Source organism: Nycticebus coucang, chromosome 8 (genome assembly GCF_027406575.1).
Source record: "Nycticebus coucang isolate mNycCou1 chromosome 8, mNycCou1.pri, whole genome shotgun sequence".
In the NCBI taxonomy this organism is placed as follows: Eukaryota; Metazoa; Chordata; class Mammalia; order Primates; family Lorisidae; genus Nycticebus; species Nycticebus coucang.
This window is the reverse complement of record NC_069787.1, coordinates 121621592-121635441: the sequence shown is the minus strand read 5'-3', so window position 1 is coordinate 121635441 and position 13850 is coordinate 121621592.

Below are 13850 nucleotides of genomic sequence, written 5' to 3'. Positions count from 1 at the left end.
ACTTACATTGGTCCTGCTATATTTCTTTTTTGGTTTCTGTTGTAAGTCAGTCAAGAGGCTTAATTAGTGTAAGAAATTCATGGATGTTGAAGACCATGACTTTAATTCCTCAGACAAATAAGAAGTGAGCCTGGAGATCATACAGATGTTCCAGAGCCATCCCCAGTATCATGGTGCAAGCATTTCCTCCCAGGAAATTTGAGCTGGCCATTTGTGTACAGTGGCACAGTCACAGCTCACTATAGCCTCAAACTCCTAAGCTCAAGAGATCTGCCTCAACTTTCCAAGTGGCCAAACAACAGGACATGCTGCCACACCTGGTTAATTAAAAAAAAAAAAAATTGTAGGGATAGGATCACCCTATGTTGCCCAAGCTGGTCTTAAACTCCAAGGCTCAAACAATCCTCTCACCTTGGGCACCCAAAGTGCTGGGATTACAGGTATGAGTCACTGTGCCTGGTCCTGGACTAGATCATTTCCATTCTTGACTGTAAGGTTATGTCCTGACACCAGAACTTTGGTTTTCTTTTTTTTTTTTTTTTGTGGAGACAGAGTCTCACTGTACCGCCCTCAGTAGAGTGCCGTGGCGTCACATGGCTCACAGCTCTGGAGGCTGAGGCAAGAGAATCGCGTAAGACACCAGAACTTTGATTTCAGTGAACAAAAAATGTAGACAATAGTAAGAAAGCAAATAAAAACAACACAACAAAAATCTAAAAGAAGTTACCTCTAGGGGCAGTGCCTGTGGCTCAGTGGGTAGGGCTTCGGCCCCATATACTGAGGGTGGTGGATCCAAACCTGGCCCTGGCCAAACTGCAACAACAAAAAAATAGCTGGGTATTGTGGCCCCTGTAGTTCTAGCTACTCGGGAGGCTGAAGCCAGAGAATAGCCTAAGCCTAGGAGTTGGAGGTTGCTGTGAGCTGTGATAGAGGGTGATAGAGTGAAGACTCTGTTAAAAAAAAAAAAAGAAGAAGAAGAAGAAGAAGTTACCTTTAAGATTAAGCATTTTATCAGACCACATCAGGTGGACACAATTCTTACCAGGTATACTGTTAGAACGCATCTTGACCCTTTGTCTTGAATCCCTACTCCACAACCACAGTTCTGACCTTCTTTTCTTTACCTAGTCTGTCAGAATAGCCTCCAGGTTGGTCACTGGACTCCACTTTTCCTTCTCTGATACATCCACTGGCATTTCGCAGGAAATATTTTTTAAGAGTGAATTTGATCACGTGACTTCCCTAGTTAAGCATTTCACATTGTGACCATTATATACTTAAAGCAATCTACCCTATAGTTAAGTTATGCATCACCAACCAAACAAGAAAAAAAATGATGCCACCAACTAAGCAATGCAATAATTCCTTCTTATCATTTAGAATTATTCCTTACGTACTTACGTTCTCTTTTAGACACATTTTGTCTGCTGTATATTATGTATCGCTCCTATGCATGCATAAGAAGGGAAATGTAAGTTGTAGATATAGAAAACTATAATTACGTCACAGCTCCTGCTCTAGGGCTGTCCATTAAAGATGCAGTGCACTATCACAACTGTCAAAAAGTGGAAAATGTACACATTAGAATAAATAAAATATGGTCAGTACGTGATGTGTGTCTGTCTACCCCCCACATCCTTTCAGTGTAGGGAGGATACAGTCTGTCCTCCTCCACATAACATTCAAGGATTTTCACAAGCTGGCTCACAACTATGTGTTTAATCCAATGTCTTTTCACTTTCTAGCATGTCAACACCCCGTACTTCCCAGTTCATCTGCTTCTTTGCCCACCTCCCTGGCACCCTAGTTAAAGTCTTAGACCTAACGCCCTCTACTTGTTTTCTGCATTATCCTCTGGATCCCAACAAGATTAGTTCCTCCTTGTTATTTCCCACATAGCATTATCTTCATAAGGATTACAGCTCTGTACTTAGTTGAATATAAATGTCAATGTCTTATCTTGGTGCCTGGAGCAAAGGAGATGCTTTGTAAATGTGTTTTGAGTGAATTGAACTAAAATAAAATTGTAAGTAATCCAACCAAAAATAAAATGGTAAAATAAAATAAAATGGTAAAAAATACACATAAAACATTCTGCAGTCCTCAGCATCCCAGTGATGGCATACTAACCACATTTTATTTAGTATAACGTGTATATTTTTCACTTTTTGACAATTCTGATATTACACTGCATATTTAATGGACAGCCCTATAGTAGAAGCTGCGACATAATTATAGTTTTCTGTACTTACAACTTACATTTTTCTTCTTTGCTTACATAGGAGCAATACATAATAAAAATCAGACAAAATATGTCTAAAAAGGAATATAGGTATGAAAAGAATAAGTCTGATCAGGATGGAATTATTGCATAACTTAATTGGTGGCATTTTTTTTCTTGTTTAGTCATTTATCTGTTATTTCAACTGATGAAAAATGATTAAAAATATGACCTTGCAATTCAGATGATACTGTTGGCGTTTAGTATTTTCTCTTTTTCCTCTGGAGAAAAATCAGGAGTGATGCTCAGATTTCTAGAGGAGGAGCCAGGCTACATGGGTTCTCCATCTGCCTCAAACTTATGGTACTTGTTGAGTGAAGATGTGTCAGAATAGGTGAAAACTGGGCCTTGCATGTGGCTGGGCACCCCATGGGACTTGAGTTAGCCAGTGGACACATAGTTCCTCTATTCTTTGTACCACCAATATTTTATGTTTATTCTAGAATATTTGTTTTTTATCACCTTTGGCAGAGTGCCGTGGCATCACACAGCTGACAGCAACCTCCACCTCCTGGGCTTAGGAGATTCTCTTGCCTCAGCCTCCTGAGTAGCTGGGACCGTAGGTGCCTGCCACAACGCCCGGCTATTTTTTGTTGCAGTTTTCCCGGGGCCGGGTTTGAACCCGCCACCCTCAGTATATAGGGCCGGCGCCCTATCCACTGAGCCACAGGGGCCACCCCACTCTAGAATATTTGATAGCAGTCATGAGTTTGTATCAAAGTCCCTAATCCCAAAGATTGATTTCCTGCCTTTTTTTTTTGCAGTTTTTGGATGGGGCCCGGTTTGAACCTGCCACCTCCAGTATATGGGGCCAGTGCCCTACTCCTTTGAGCCACAGGTGCCGTCCAGATTTCCTGCTTATTTAGTACTGCCTTTAGATTGCTTTCATGAATATGCTCTTTAATGGACAGAAAGAGTTTCTTCAACAGCTCACCTCCCCTTTCTCTTGGTGCATAAAGAACATCTTTAATTTCTGTGACATTGGCCCTATGACCAGGTGCCGGAATGCTCTTGATGCAGAATGGATCTGGGTCAATCTTTCCTTTAGTTTAACACATGAAATAACATTTTGTCCCTTCTGATATTTGGAAATACATAAACTGATTTCATGTGACTGAAGTTAAACACAAATAATATTTAACTAAAGTTACTATTTAGACTGCATAAAGTATTTCTTTTTCGAGAAAATATGCTTTTTAAGGAAGTAAGTTAAAATAAACATGTCATGAATTTAACCACATGTCCTTTTGATTTACAGACAATAATTTGAGGCATTTCTTGGCAATTTAATACTCATTTGTTCATCATGTATAATGCAAGTTATTGTCTTTTCTAGATACAATTTCATCCCCAGTGGCACAAGAAACATGCCCTGAATAAATCTTGGCAAAAATAAAGGGAAAAAAACTTGAAACTTTCTTCAGTGAAAACATAGCTACATGCTTTATTTGGAAACTAGTGCTAGAGTAGCTTCATTCCTGTTCACACAACTCTTCTGGTTGTATAGTCGTGATTCTTTCAAACAGTGGATCTACTTAATTTTGGGGGGGTGGGGGTGGCAAAGTCTTACTATGTCACCCTTGGTAGAGTTCCATGGTGTCATAGCTCACAGAAACCTCAAACTTTTGGGCTTAAGCCATTCTTTTTTTTTTTTTTTTTTGGCCAGGGCTAGGTTTGAACCCGCCACCTCCGGCATATGGGACCGGCGCCCTACTCCTTGAGCCACAGGCGCCTCCCAGGCTTAAGCCATTCTTTTGCCTCAGCCTCCCAAGTATCTGAGACTACGGGCATTAGCCACAACGCCCAGCTATTTTTTGGTTGTAGTTGTCATTGTTGTTCGGCAGGCCTGGGCTGGATTCGAACCCGCCACCTCCAGTGAATGTGGCTGGCGCCTTAGCCGCTGAGCTACAGGCTATGAGCCTGGATTTACTTAATTTTTAAGGCTTAGTTGACAGGTTTCTGGAGATGGTCAAGAAAGAATAGGAGCAAGTTAATGAAGGTTAGTAAGTTGCTATGCCTTTGTGTTCATAATGCAGTCAAGACATTTTGGTCAATGATGGACCACTGTATACAGTGGTCCTATAAGCTTATAATATGCTATTTTTTTTGCATCTTTTCTATTGTTAGATATGTGTAGATACACATATACACAGCCATATTGCAAATTACCCTTGGATTTGATATATTGTACTGATATATTGTTATCACTACAATAACAAGCTGTAGAGGCTTGTAGCCTAAGAGCAATAAGCTATACCAGATAGTCTAAGTGTGTAGTAGGTCATTTACCAGCCAGGCTTGTGTAAGCATACTTTATGATGTTTGCACAATGAAATCACCTAGTGACACATTTCTCAGAATGTATTCTTGTCATTAAGTGACACTTGCTATATTGACTGTTGGCCCACCCAAGTATTAAGCATTTTAATTGAAATACATTCGTATTCATTTATTCAAAGTAGAAAGATCTAAGAATTGAATGTTCATAATAATTATTTAGAGAAATTTTTTCAAAATAATATTTGAAAATATTGTCTGTTGAGCCAATGAGCTACTGCAATTATCTCCAGGGTAATTAGTGACATAGCTGAGTTTAGAACTTGCAAGTCAGGAACTACAGCTCACTTACTGCTGTGTTACATAATGCTGAAGTTAGAAATTCTCTGGAAAGTTGCCGACCCCACTAATTTACCCCTGGGATGTTTGCCCTGTAACCAGGTGATGGCATATCCTCTGTGCATATGAGATTGGGGCCAATCTGATTAGCCAGAGACAACAGCATCGTCCAATTCTGTTTTAGGAAAAGACGAAGATTACTGCTTGAAGGAAATACCATCTTCTAACAATTGTTTAAATAAGCAGTTTGCCTTTGAAGTACACTTCTAATTTATTTTTTATTTAGGTAATTTTAGATTTCTTTCCAGTCATGGTGTCATATTAAGATAGCTGCTTCCTTCCTAACTTAATAAATCTTACTTGAATGGAAGTATTTTATTTATCTTTATAGTTTCCCAAGTACCTCCTATGGGCCTTTGCATATTAGGGGACATAGCAACTGTGGTTGTATTAAATGTCAATGAGATTCATTTTCTCCCTTTTTCATTTTTCCTCTTTTTCCTTCCCTTCCTTGTCTTTTCATTCTTCATTCTTCACCTCCTCATTTCTATGTTTTAATGAAAAATCTTTTTTTCCATGGCCATATTGCAAATTACCCTTGGATTTCGAATGACTTTCTTAGTAATGTCACTGGGTCAGGACACGCCATATCGAGCAATTGTTTTTTGAAAGTGTCAGTCCTTATGAAGCTCAGCTTTTTAGAGTTAAGATTTTGATCCAGGAAACTTACTTGCGTTATTGATAGAAATTATCATGTTAGCTCATTTGACTATTTTTGTGCTACCAGCTAAGTAAATAGTCCTGTTGGCCAGGACAGTCTTATTTACTCCCGCTCTGCACATCCAGAGGTCCAGCAAGGATAATGTGGAAAATGGTCTCCTCCTTAGCCACTGGAGAGATTGGGGTAGGCGTTATCCTATGTCATATATCACTGACCCATGGCAATTCTAACTTCTATTCCTAGATGGATTTAGAGACAGATGACTTAGGACATCTTACAAAAGGGAAGCAGGAGTTTACATCTGTACAGACTCATGACCACAATATGAAAGAATTCAATAGATAGTTATGGATTGAGAAACTTGAACAGGAATTTAAAAGGCACATTCACTACATTGTTTAGATATTTTTGGACCTCATTTTCCATATTAATTGTTTGCAGAATTGTTTTTCCTTTCTCAACCATATGCTTTATAATTTATACATTACATCCCCACTTTCTTCTCCAATTATCTCTAAAACTATATGAGGAAAAGTGCCATTCTCACATAAAGAACATACAGATATGAGCTTGGTGTATTTTACTAAAAGTTCCCTAGGAATTATGGCTATTTGGTATTGTATGACCTTAAGAATTTCAGGGTCACTAAGACACAAACATATACACACACGTACACACACGTATCTAGGTGAAGAAATTCTTAATTGTCTATTATCAAAAAAGAATACCTAAGGTCTGTTTTCCCCAACCTGGCAGAGTAATATAGTGGGAAAAGCATGGCATTGGAGTTCTGAATCTCAATTCTGTTGTAGTATTAATAGTATAATTTTGAGTTAGTGATTAGTCCCTCTGTGTTTCATTTTTTGATCTAATAATTATTATCGTTCTGTAGAGTTACTCTTAGGTCTACATAAATTAATGTAGACAAGGAATATTTCCCACCCCTGGCATCGAGGCAATCTTTCTCCTTATCCTTGATAATGAATAACACCTCTGCAGAGATGATAAGCTAATGATTCTGTCTGAGGCCTTTGGAAAGAGAGAAGCAGTCATGTCAAAATCAAACCTGGAACTCTGACCTAATGAGCAAACCATGAAGAAGGCAGGGGTGGTTCATCATTCAGACCTTGAGGATTATCTTGGAACTCATCTATTTTCTTCATTTCTATGAGAAACCTGGGTGCTCTGGGACCCCTCTACACACTCAGACATACTCCTGTTATGGCCTCAGTCCACTAACTTAGTGTGAACAGAGCAAACGTAAGCCATTAAACAATTTGAAGAACTATAGAACACACCACATTCTATCTTGAGTCTTGCTTGATTAAAAACTCAACTGAGGGAGAGGGTGGATTGTAGAAAGAATTGGCATAGATTCTTCAGAAGAAAGCTTAATAGAAAACTCCTCTCTGTAATTTGTGTATGGCCATGAGGAGTGATGGGTGAAGTTTTAACCAGCGGTGGAAATATAACAGGAGTATTAGTGAGTGGAGAGTTGTGAGCGATTTTTCATCTTTGTTTCTTTATGGGTCTCTGTACTTCTTTTAATAAAATATAGAATGATGTGGGGGCAATCAATCATCCACCAGCCAATACACATGGGAAGGAAATATTGTTTTGTGAATACTTTGGGGATAGAAAGGAAATGTCCACCTCGAATTTCAGGAATTGCTTTTGCCACATCTATGGTCTAAGCCTTTTCTGCTCAGAAGTTAGATTTTCTTTTCCTGAAGCAGCTCTTTCTGCCCGTCCGTGGATCTCATCAGCACAATCTGCAGGGTTTGTATGCAGCTGGCTTTCCCTGTTTTTACTTTTGAATGGGTAGCTTATTTCTTTCCAACAGTTCTTTCTTTCCTGATTGACCCAAAATGGGTGCAGATGTTGTGAGCACATGCTAAAAGTTGTTGAATATTATTTTCACCCTGAAGAAAGGCCTGACATCAGCAGTTTCGGATTGTGTGAATTCTTGATTTCACAGTGGCCTTCCAGAGCTGGTTCTGCTGCTCGTGATAACAGAAACCAGGGAGAGACATTGGGAGGTAAACCACAGACCCACTTAGTTCCCAGGAATTGAGGACCTCTTGTGTTATTTGCAGTGTGATCTTGCGAAATGCAAAGATAAAAAATGAAGTTTTGATTTTCAAAACTGGCACTAGAGGCTAAATTATAATGTGTGGTATTTTTCTCTATATTTTTAGTGCATAATTGCAGAAGTCAAGTTCTCATATTTGCTTATTTACAGCAACGATAGTCTTTTTGTGCCAATTCTAAGTTTTGAGTTTCATTTGTTTTTTTCTAATACTTTTTTGTTAGTTGCATGCTATACTGAAAAGCCATTAAACTAGGAGTCAAAAATCTACATTTTGTCTCATTTTATAAAATATGTGTATATCATAAATATACAGAATGTGTATATATATACACGCACACATTTTAGGAAAGGAAAAAACATATTAAAATAATACGTTTATACCAATAACAAAAGATGAATACAAGTCACATTGAGCACCTCTTGTAGTTGCAGAAGTTAGACATGATTTAAGCATTACAAATTTAATGCAGTTTTTTCCTTTCTTAATATGAATATATCAGGCAGTGCCTGTGGCTCAAGGAGTAGGGCACCGGCCCCATATACCAGAGGTGAAGGATTCAAACCCAGCCCTGGCCAAAAAAAAAAAGAAAAAAAAATATATAGATAGATAGATAGATAGATAGATAGATAGATATAGATATCATTTTCTGTCACCTTCTATATAATTGCTGAAAAATAAGGATAATATTGTCTTCTACATAACAGTAGCTAATCAGATTGCTCATAAATTACTTTTCAATACTTATGGAAAACATGTTATTTAACAGAATTAGCTTGACTATAGTTTTTGCTAAGATCTAAAATTGTCCATTGCAGAGGTTCTAGGGAGAAAGTTTTCATGTTCCAACAGATGATTTATTTTTTAACCTATAGAAATTAATGACCTCCTCCTTAACAGGGGGATAGTGAAGGGATCGCTGGAATTAGTGTTTCCTTTTATCTTTGTTATATAAAAAGCTATAAGAGGGCATTGTTTCGGACTAAGCTACCACACTAGACTCTAATTGATGAGCTGAAAACCACAATGGCGTCGCTTATGCTGAGGCTCCATGTCACCAAACCAACAGTGAGCTGGGAACTGAACCTTGGAAAAATCAGCTTAAGGTCCTCAACAGACCAGTTGCAATGGACGTGATAATGAACTTCTTTTAGCCTTTAAGCCTCACATGAAAGGTAACTGGATGTAACCTGATGTCAGCCGGTAAGTTATTTATATGTTGTTCTGTTTCCCTGTTCCTGCCTTAAAAGAAAGGTGACTTTAAAATGACCAACCTGATTTTTGTTCTCTGCTTCTGCTTTTTTAAGGACATCTCTACCTACAAAACCAGGCTCTTCTGCTCAGTTCATGGAACATTTATTCTATCTTGTGGAATGAAATATTGACCAATTCTAAAATCATAATAAAGCCAAGTGAGGTTTTTAAATTTGTTATACTTTTGTCTTTTAACAGATATGAGTGAATAGGGACTGGAGGAATGCACTTGTTCATTTACTCGCTTGACAAAAATACTTTTGAAACCATCCTCATAAGCTTAATAAAAATCTTACATTAATTTAGTTACAATTAAGCGTTAATCAAGCAACATTTTGGCTCACTTCCTTGTAACCAAAAGTCACGTAGCTCAAGCTACTGAGTGACTAGTGTCTAGTCATCCCCGTTGTTCCTATAGATGGGATCTCTGATGTTACAATCATAAGGCCGTTGGTCAAGAATTGCTTAAGATGTTTTTCGGATCCTGAATTCCAGAAGAACAGCTGATGCCAACCAGTTTGAAGACCACCCCAGAGAAATTGAGTCAGAATGAGAATGCAGTTTCTTCATTTCCCTATCCCGTGGTGTCACTCTTCAACCAGTCAACGATCTCCACACTTTGGCCCACTCCAAAGCCCTTAGACTCTCCAGCCACAAACTCCTTAGTTTCTTCCTGCCTCCTTTTTTGGCAGCTCTGTACAAAAAAACCTTTTTGTGCAGTGAACCGGGGTCTCTGCATATGCACTTGTGGTGTGCATTGGGCAATGAACCTGCTGCAGTCAAACTTTGCCAAGGGGACCCCAGGGGATACAGAAGACAATTACAGGAACAGTGCCTGCTGTTACCTTATTTGAAGACTAGTGTGAAGATGGGCAAGTTAGCAATTACAGTAAGGCTTCCCTGGAGGAGCACTCTAGATGTGGGGGGTCAGGAAAGGAGATCTAAGAAATAGAAATAATTCAAGTCTGTGTGTGTTTTGAGAAAGAGAAAGTGCCAGAGTGTGCACGTGTTTGCACGTGAGGGAAAAGAAAGAAAGATGAGGGGAAGAGGGAGCAACACACAATAATGGCTTAAGTCTATGTTTGGAATACGTTAAAATTACACTGAAGGCTGGCAGAAACTTACTCTGTGATCATCATCAGGCCCTTACAAGCTTACTGGCCAGTTCCAGACTTGGCTTTCTTGGAACACATAAAAAGAATTTAATAAATTTCTCCATAGGGGTAGGAGAAAGTTAATAGACCACTAAAACAGCCCACGTCACCTCACATGACTAGATTACTCAGAGTCAGTATAGGGAATTAAAATGCAGATACCATGTTTAAAAGTATGCTAAAACTATTCCAAAAGATCAAAGTTTTCCAGAAATCATTAGGGTTTGTTCAATGTATGAAAGCTTTAATTTCTCAAGAACTTCATACCTTGGTTTGAGGTAAGAGGAAATGGAAAAAAGTCATGCTGATTCTGTTTTTCTTTTCAATCACATTGTTCAAGGTGTTAGATTGTTTGGTTTGCACGATGCAAGAATCAGATCTATGTTGTAAGAGGAAAGCCAGCTGATCTTTTCAAAATGCATCAAAATTTCTTCTGCCAGCTCAAAATGCGTGAGTCACATTGACTTCCTACTAGGGAGCCACGCTCTAAATGAAATTTCTAATCCTTACATGATTCTTTGGTCTAGTTCCCTAATTTTTCATTAGACTCTTGTACAGGGTCATTTTTCACACATCTGACAACCCAGCTGCACCTCTTGAGAGAGCTGGCTTTAGATGCCATGATGCCACTTTAACATTTTGTAGAAAGAAAGGAGACCTAATCTCGTTTCAAAACATCCTGGCTTGGGAGGATTCTGAAGTTCTTTAAGACCAGACCTTTTGTAGGCTTAAATTTATATTTGAGGACTAGGGTGTGAATTCATTTTTAAATTATTCCAAAGACAGAGGATGACTTCAAGTGGGCCTTCAAAGTTGAGATTAGTTAATTTATTCAAGAGATATTTGCTGGACATTTATTATGCACCAAACTCTCTTTTAGGTGTTGTGGTTGAAACCCAAGGTGTAGCCACTCTTGACTCAGAATTTTAATATCATGAGACAAATTCCACTGATCTATACACACTAATAAAAAATTTAATTAAAAAGTTCCACTGATCTTATCCAAAGTGTCAGAGACCATCAAAATCTTGCTCAGTAGCTGTGTGATCTCCCTCAAACTTCTCTGATCTACAGTTTTCACATTTCTCAACTGTGCCTGACACAATCTGCCTTCTGCAGAGGATAGAGAAAGATGGGATGTGACTGGCTAAGTGGAGGGGGAACAGTTTTGTGAGCCCTGGACTCTCACTGTTTACCTGTCAGGTTTTACCTTCAGTCAATCCAGTGGTCAGCCCAGGACATTTCCCTCAGAGACGCTCGGTGAGCTCCTACTCTGAATCAGGCCTTCCCTGACAACATGACTTACTACCCAGGGACTCATTTCTGTAATGTGCTACATCCCCTCTCTTATAGCACTTAACATTATTTATCTGATGGGTGGTTATTCTGTCTTCCATCTCCCTGCTAGAATCTAGGCTTCAAGAGGGTAGGGAATATGTCTGTTCTGCTTTCTCTTTTAGCTCCCTTTAGAAACATTGTCTTCATTGAATAAATGAATGGATATATGTCTGTATCCTACGCTGGTTGCTAAAGGGCATTTTGTGAAAGAGGTAAAAAGGGAGCCAATTTGGTCTGTAACAGCTGCCTTGCACTGGAACTCATGCAATTTCATTTAAGCCTCAAGAACACTCTAAGTGGTGGAAGGACAGGTGGTTTTCATTCTTGAGTGTTGATAAAAATGAGGTTGAGAAGGAAAGTCATTTGTCTGTGTTGCACCACTAGAAAGTGGGAGGACCAGAATTGGAACTTGCCTTCATCTAACGCCAAATCTTTTGTGGTTTCCATTAAATCACAGAGTTTCTTGGTACTGAGAAACTATTCTGGAACTTACAGCAAAGGCAGTAAGGAAAAGATCCACCTGGCATTAGACCTCTGTAGATGCCACTTTATTTAGTTTATTTTTCATTTTCATCTATTGCTTTGCTCTTATCAGATAAAGATAAACAGCAGCTGTTACTGGTGCTGTTGACTGAGATTTTTGTTTGAAAATGAAATTTTGGGCACCTGTTCTTCTCTGTTATAATTTACTATAAAAAGGAAATCTATTTTTTCAAAAGGTAATGCATGCACATGCTAAAAACATAAATAATACAAAAGGTATTTCTTTTTTTAACATATGGTTGAACAATATGAGCATTTCCATGTACTTTTCTTTGGATAAAGAATAATATATCTTTAAGATTATTTCCTATTGGTACACGAAATATATATTTTAGTATTATAATGATTATATGTCACTTCACACAATTTGTAACACATAAATTGTAGGTTTTATAATATGATAACTGTAACAGAAAAAGTAACAGCAATTACAATGTTTTATCTGGTGAGCACAGGACTGTGTTATTTTAACATATGCACATAAGTTAAATCAATTGTTGAGACTGATGAAATAGAATTCCCATAGAGTAGGAAAATGTAGTTTATTTTTATATTGAAAGTTAGTGTCTTTAAAAGTTTCATTCGTTTTACTGTGAATCATTTTTAGCCAAGTATCATTTAGAATCACAGAGTTTTAGAGCTAGGGGTGACTTTAGAGATCATTGAGCCCAGTGGTTAAAAGAGCATTTTGATGTATGTGGGTATCCGTAAGATTTTCTTGACAAGTAAGTTCATGTAAAGGAACAATATCGTCTTGTTTATTGAGTGTCTACTTTGTGTCTGGAATATCTTCAGCATTTTATACCATTATCTTATTGCTTACAGAAACCTTAGAGATAGGTACTAACATATTTATTTTATAGGAAATGAAAATGCAAATTCCGTCTGATTCCAAATCCTCTGTTCATAACCATGGGTTCCTATTCTGTCTACTAGATGGAAATGACTAGTTTCCAGAAATGGTCTCAGAGAGCACCTACTTAGCTTTAGGCTTCAACTTCAGAGGTCCCTGAAGGGGTTTCTCCAAACTTCTTTTTCCACATGTTTATAAAATCCTCACAGAGCTCAGGCCAGGTTAATAATTAGCCATTACTTACTAAGATAGCCATACTGGTTTAGAAAACATCAAAATATTTCTGAAAGATTTGTTCAATAACTCTGTGGAACGTAGCTGCTTCCTAAGACAGGCTGACTGTCATGAGCTGAATCATGTCCCCCAAATTCTTAAGTTGAACTCCTAACCTGCAGGACCTCAAAAACTGATCATATTTGGGAATAACCTTTAAAGAGGTTTAAATGAGGCTGTTAAGAAGGTGGCCTGACCCAACATAACCGGTGTCATTGTAAGAATCCCCATGAGGAATGACCACGCAGGGATCCAGGGAGTAGTCTGCAAGCCAAAAGGAGAAGTCTCAGGAGTGCCAAACCTATTGGCACTTTGCTTGTGGACTTCCAGCCTCCAGAACTATGAGAAAAATAAATTTCTGTCGTTTAAGCCACCCAATCTGCAGTTTTTGTTATGGCAGCCCTAGAGGGCTAATATTCTGGTCTTCCTCATAACTGAGTCTTTCGGAGAGAACTTCCCCTGGTTGGTTATTTCATCTCACTGTGGACATTTCACTTGTTTCCAAAAACCTATGTGCGATTAATTTTTTTATACATATGTTAATATACTGTATTCATCAGGGATATATTTTAATATGCATTTTCAGAAATAAAATTGTTGGATGGGTTGATTTAGACAGTAACTACATGTATTTTAACATTGTTTATAAAATACCTTTTTTTAGAAAAAATTCATCTGGGCAAAGCTACATTTGTGGAAGACACCTGTGTATTAGTTGTACCATTTT